This window comes from Hemiscyllium ocellatum, chromosome 6 (assembly GCF_020745735.1).
Source record: "Hemiscyllium ocellatum isolate sHemOce1 chromosome 6, sHemOce1.pat.X.cur, whole genome shotgun sequence".
NCBI lineage: Eukaryota > Metazoa > Chordata > Chondrichthyes > Orectolobiformes > Hemiscylliidae > Hemiscyllium > Hemiscyllium ocellatum.
In genome coordinates, this window is record NC_083406.1 from 65,525,236 (window position 1) to 65,532,202 (window position 6,967).

Genomic DNA, 6,967 nt, shown 5'->3' on the forward strand with positions numbered 1-6,967 from the left:
CTGTATTGTACACAAGACCTCATTGAGTAGTGGAAAAGTCCAACTGAAGAAGTATTGAATGCCTTAAAGTTTATTTTGAACCCTCTAGTCATGTTGCTTATGAACAGTATGTATTTCATACCAGAACTCAGCAGCAAAAAAAGAAGCTGAATGATATTGCATGCAATTGCTTTGCTGGAAAGATATGAGGCAAGTCTATAAAGATGGCTGTTACAGAGATGTCAGATGACCATTTTGATGAATCATTTTACACTGTAAAACAGGTTGGCACCATCTGTTCAAGGATAACAAATGGTTTGTGATTGTTAGAATGATGACTGCTGAAGGAAATTATTAAGTGAATCTGCAATATCAGACAGATATCAATACGCCACGAACTTTGCAGATGATTCAAGGTAATGATCCAAAATTGAAGCCAAAAAGTAATGCTGATGGTGTAAAATGAAACAAAATCCAATGCAATAGGAAGAGTAAAGATCTGCAAATCCACAGAGTTGACATTAAGCAACTCCACTCATCTCAGCTGGAACAAGCTTAGACTGGTTACCCTACATAAACCAGTTAAGATTTAAAGCATTCCTCAGTTCACTAAGCTGTTGACTGCTGAACAGATGCTACAGAATGACAAAAATATTTTCAGATGTCTTGGATGCCTTTCTAGAGAATAAAATCTTCAAGTAGATGAGAGTGAAACTCACCAGCATCTGCCAAGGAGAAGTCAGGCTTAAAAGACAGAACAGAGGAGCTGAAGAGGAAGAAAGAATCAAGAAAGTGTTAACCCATACAGCTGGATTAGCGGTGTGGTAGTATTGAATAAAAACCGAGAAAGCTGATAGTGTTCTTAGATCAGGAGGATCTCAATAGAGCTTTGAAGATATCTCACTACCCATTTCAACCATTGAAAAATTCTACCACATCCTGCCATGGCAATGGTATTTAGTACGTTAGATATGAAGAATGCAAATTGCCAAGTAAAGCTGGATGAAAATGATGAACGTTTTTGATTGTATTCTTATTGTTTTTGGAAGGTACAGATGGTTGTGCATGTCAGTTTGTTATTTCTACTACTCTAAAAAGTAACAACGCAGACAGTGATTATGGCTGATCTGCTAATCTATGGACATGGAGGAATGCTGGAAGTTATCAGAATAATGCTGTAAGAGAGAGTTCACCAGATAAAACTGAAGCTTAAGAGAAAAGTAGCAATTGACAATGGAAGAAGTAAAGGACTTGGGTCACCTATTAATAAGCAAAGGCTTTTGCACTGATCCTAATAAACTGAGAGCTATAGTGCAGAGACAGTGACAAAAAGATGTGGAAGTGATGCAATGATTGGTGGTATTGGTAAAATACCAAGCAAAATCCTGTGTAATTTGTCATCAGAGAGTAAACCTCAATGGAAACTCACTGCTAAAGATGTGAGTGGTATTAGGGCACAGAGATGGAGTGGCTTCACTTGCATCAAACACCAGGGCAGACACACAACAATGTCAATGATAAAGTTAACCTTAACTGTGATGCCAGCATCACAGGACTTTAAGCGACCCTTAAGCAGCAAGTACTTTTTGGGTTCATTTTAACTTTAGTTCAAAGATATACATCAGATATAATTCCAGACAAGGTTTGATAAACGTAATCCAAACATTTACTAGTCCTGATTGGATAACAGACTGATTCAAGAATATGTTTTCACAAGTTTTACAAAATTTATTAAGTATATCTTAACAAATCCAAAAGAAACAATACTTAAGGAAAGCAGTGCTATTTCAGTCTATCCACTTGTTGACACGAGTTGGCTGGATTCTTACATACAATTAGTTGCCCTAGCCCAGTATGTTAATGCAAATTGAATGGCACTACACACAGACTGAGAATGTCTTTGCTTGTGAACATTTTATCAATGTCTGTCAGAATAGACGAAGTGACGGGGGAGTCTGATCACAAACTGCTTTGAAGCACTTTTCTCAAACTGGTTCAATCTGCTTGAAAATGTCTGCAGAGAATGTTATTTGTAGAGGTCTCATTTAGAAATTACATAAAAGCAAGGGAAGCAGATGTACTTGGCCAACATGCTGTCAAAAGTTGCACGCCCATGAAGAATGTTGAAGATGCTAATACAGAGTGTGAAATCCTTCAGGTTCAATGAGAAACAACAGCTTAACATTCTCTGGAAGTCAATCTGAAATACAAATGCCTTGCTCTGATTAAGCAAATTATTCAATGAGATAGAACTGTTGGAGGACTATAGGAAATAGTATTAAAAGGATGCCTGAATCCATCAAGGATAGAACTATAGAAGACATTTGAGCATATGTGAGTTTGGGCATATAGAAATGAAATTATTGCTCTGAATAGGAATCATAAAGTAACAAACTAGATCCAATATCCCTAAAGAGATTAGAAAACAGATGCTGAAATGCATCTTATCGTGGAACTGAGTCTAGTCTGAGGAAGGAAAAAAAAACAAGCGTTCTAGTCAACTAAAAGCAATTTGATTGAGGATGTTACAAGCTAGTACAATGTTTATAATTACTAAAATGCTGAGCGAGCCAAAGAACAGCTCATTACTCATGACATTCTGGATAGAACATGGATGACACTTGGAATAGAAAACTTCACTTGTGCAGGAACAGATTATTTTGTGCTCAAATCCCATTCTGAAAAGGTTCAGGAAAGATTGACAAGGATGTTGTTAAGGTTGGAGGATTTGAGCTATAGGGAGAGTCTGAATAGGCTGGGGCTGTTTTCCATGGAGCTCCAGAAGCTGAGGGGTGACCTTATAGAGGTTTATAAAATCATGACTAGGATAAATAGACATGGTCTTTTGCCTGGGCGGAGGAGTCCAGAACTAGAGGACATAGGTTTAGGGTGAGAGGGGAAAGATATAAAAGAGACCTAGGGGACAATGTTTTCAAGCAGAGGATGGTATGTGTATGGAATGAGCTGCCAGTGGAAGTGTTGGAGTCACGTACAATTGCAACATTTAAAAGGCATCTGGATGGGTATATGAATAGGACCGGTTTGTAGGGATGTGGGCCGGGTGCTGGCAAGTGGGACGAGATTGGGTTGGGATATCTGGTCTGATGGATGAATCGGACTGAAGTGTCTGTTTCTGTGCTGTATATCTTTATGACTCTGTGACTGTATAATGTTTTGGTGTGAGTGCCACAATCAGGCACTGATCAGCTATTTCTTTTAAAAGAATAATAGGTTAGAAAATTAAGCATTGTCTAAAATAAAACAGAGCTGGAAACAAAAAGAAAGAAGCCAAGAAAATAAATAAAAATTCCTGCAATACAGATTCTTTCTATCATAATTTTGAGAAATAAAAAGCTGTACAATAAGTATGAAACTGTGTTGCTGGAAAAGCGCAGCAGGTCAGGTAACATCCAAAGAGCTGGAGAATCGACGTTTCGTGCATGAGCCCTTCTTCAGGAAGAAGGGCTCATGTCTGAAACATCGATTCTCCTGCTCTTTGGATAGCGCCTGACTTGCTGTGCGCTTTTCCAGCAACACATTTTCAGCTCTGATCTTCAGCATTTGCAGTCCTCACTTTCTCCTTGTACAATAAGAATGGAAAGCACCCACCAAACATGGATTGACATTTAAATTGCATTAAGTCAGTATTTCAGTTCTTCAAAGAAAGAAATAATTTTCATTTCCTTGATCAATAGCTCATAGAGATAGACAAGCTTTGGAAATGAAAGATTGCAAAAAAAGGCCTCTAGTATTCGTAGTGATACCACAGCACTGCTGAAAATATTTTCTGACTTTTAGATGATTAGCTGAAGGTGCGAGTCAATTTAAGGATGCATAGATTTGAGTTCTTGTCATATTGTCAACTGTTGGGTGAAAATGTTGACAAATTCATAGACTGATGTCAACACAAAGATACAGAATTCACTGAAGCCAACCTAGCTGAAAGGCTCATGAAACCGGTCATTGACACCTATCACTTTGTCGAGCTATCCCAGATTTTTGTTTGTTAATCAATTCACCTCTCATTCTTCTGAAGCCCAACGTGTTCAGCTTTTATCTGCAAGTTCAAGCTTCCATGAGAAACCAATTCTGTGATTCCTTACGTAATCTTTTCCCTGAATCAATATATTTGGGCAATAGCTCAAATTCTCAATGCCATGCTGGAGGACTGCTGTGCTTGATGGATAGGACCTCATCCAATTAAGTTGAATCTTCACCAGCATGTTAGATTGGCGAAACCATGTACATATTATTTTCACCGATATTAATGATCTAACGGAGTTTAAAGTCGAGCCAATTTTGATCAGTGTATGCTAACAGTAGAGAAGTGCTACAAACAATGTGTTAGCTTTTGGAAGTTAAAGCAATGAACATTAAACACTGATTTAGTAGGATAATAGAATAATTATGTTCATTATTTGAACCAAGGTGATAAAAAGTTCACTAGCAATTGAAATCATGGCTTTTAAACAACTATGTACAAAAAAAGCACAAATAGAAATCTTGCCACTTCAATAACATGAAAATATCAGCTATAAACAAGGTGACCCTATCATATTACTGATCATTTGCAATTCAAAATACAAATAGAAAAGCAATGCAGCAAAGTGTGAAGTGTGTTGTGTGTGGCTGTGAACATAGCATTTTATTCCTATTTACAAAGGTAAAAGTTGGCAAAATAAACTCAGTACTTTGCTTCTTTTGTACATTAAACTACCTATTTATATAGTCGTGACAGCTGATGGTGTCACATCTCTTGTGAATTTGCAACATGTTTGGATCTGCTGTAACACTAATTAACACTTAACAAACATAAAAGTGCATGATTTATTTTTGTACTTATCAAAGTGATGCTGACTCAGTGCTAACCAAAAGATTCCTTTTGCTTTACCAGTCATTGGACACGTTTTGTATTTGTTAGGTGCTCTGAACAGGTCACCTAGAGTTAGTGTTCAAGCAAGTTGGTGCTGTTAAATATTTAACACATAATTGTAAGTAGCTTAGAGCCTTATAACATAATTATTAATAATCTAACCTACCTTGCCTTCTGTACACAAACCACTCTTTGTGTAACATTTTGACTTTAAGATTGACTAATTTGGAGCATGTTCTGTCCTTTTATGATCTGATTTAATGAATTATTTTAACACATAGTGCTTGTTCTTGACATGATAGAATATATATGTCAAAAAGCTTAGCCCTGGCTTCAAAATGATGCATCCTGAAACCATAAACTACATAATACATGTTACATTCATTTGTTATCACACATTTCTTTATCTGTATCTCTTTCACATGCCACTGATTTGGGAGCTATTTCTCATCATACCTGGAAACTTAAAGCATAATATATTTAATTAAGTTGTATCCTTTGGTTGGATTTTCCTTGGACTTGGAGTGAAAATTGAATGATATGGAATGGGGGATGTTTAAGAATTTTGTTTTAAAACTTATTCCAAAACAATACTTTTCCATTTGCTAATCAATCATCCAATTGGATCTAAATGTTGCTGAGGCTGGTTAATACTCCTCCTTGCCTATTCACCTAAATTTCCAAGCTAAATCTAACCTAGACCATGGGTAACTGAGACAGGAATTGTATTTTGGCCACTTTTTCTTCAGTAGTAACTATTTAATTCAACTTTGCCTGTATCCTCTATTTGGTTTTCTGCAGGGTCTGCAAATGTATTATTTCATAGGCTACAGACATTGCTGATAACGCCGGTGTTTGTTGCCTTTCCCTGAAAGTCCTTCAACTGAACAGTTTGTTCAGACAATTCAGAGCCAACAACATTGCTGTGTGTCTAGAGTCACATGTAGGCCAGACCCAGGAAAGATGACATGTTTCCTTCCTTAAAGACAATAATGAATCATATGGGTTTTAACAACAAGTAATACTTGACATTTTGGTGCTAGTTTTCAACTCCAAATTTGGACTTTAGGATCTGTATGATAGAATTTGAATGCATGTCCCAGAGCATTACTTTGCCTTCTGGATTTTATTTAGTCCAGTTGTCACAAAGCTAGTCCCTTTTTTTCTAAAAACTGTTCCGTGACTCAAGGAGACTCTGTCCTTGATTTTTTTTTTGGCGGGGCAATCAACCAGGCCAGGCTCCAATCAATCTGATTTGTTACAGAGATCAAAAGGGTTTTGAGAGGCCTTTTATTTATTTGTAAACAGGTGAGACTTCAGGCCAAAGTGGTCATTCTTTAGAAGTGACCTGTATAATGGAAGTGGAGTGGTCAGCTCTCTAGCTGAGCTGAACAGTTTTAGTCCAGTCTTGAAATGGGAAGTTCAACAGTGGGTTTTGTGGAAACCCTCGCTCTTTCCTACCCTTCAGCTTCAACCTGTAAGCATGTGTTCCATTTTTATTGTTTTTTTTAAAGGGAGTTTGCTTATTGGGACTGTTGTGTGTATTCGGAACAACATAATTAAGTCTAGTTGGATAGGCTGAGTTCTGTAGAGGTTCTTTATTCTGTCCTTTGTGTTTCATTGTGTAATTTTGTGAATAAATTTTTGTCTGTTTTAAATCTAATAGTCAACCTAGTTTACTTACTCTGGGTAGTTTTCACTGTACACTTACTGAAACAAATTGCAAAGTTTTTGTCTGAAGCTGCCTGCTTAAGAATGTTCTCAGTGGTGTGGCCTAGTCCATTACACAGTTACATTACCACACATTTTACTACATTGTTTAATTGTTCTACAACTGTTGAGAGGAGGCATGGCATTTCTGATAGGAACGTCAATTCTGACATTTTGGGAAGAAATTTAAGAAATAGAAAAAGTTAGATTGAAAGAGAGAGAAGGCGTGACAAAATATATATTCCTGAGTGCAACCCATTTGATCTAGATTAACAATGTTACTTATTCAAGTCAGAGCCTCCACTGTTCTGAATTTCTTTGAACTGCATTCCTTCAAAGCACAAGTTGCTATCTTTAATTACATTAGTCAGATAGCAGCTCACCATGATAATGGAGTGATCGCTG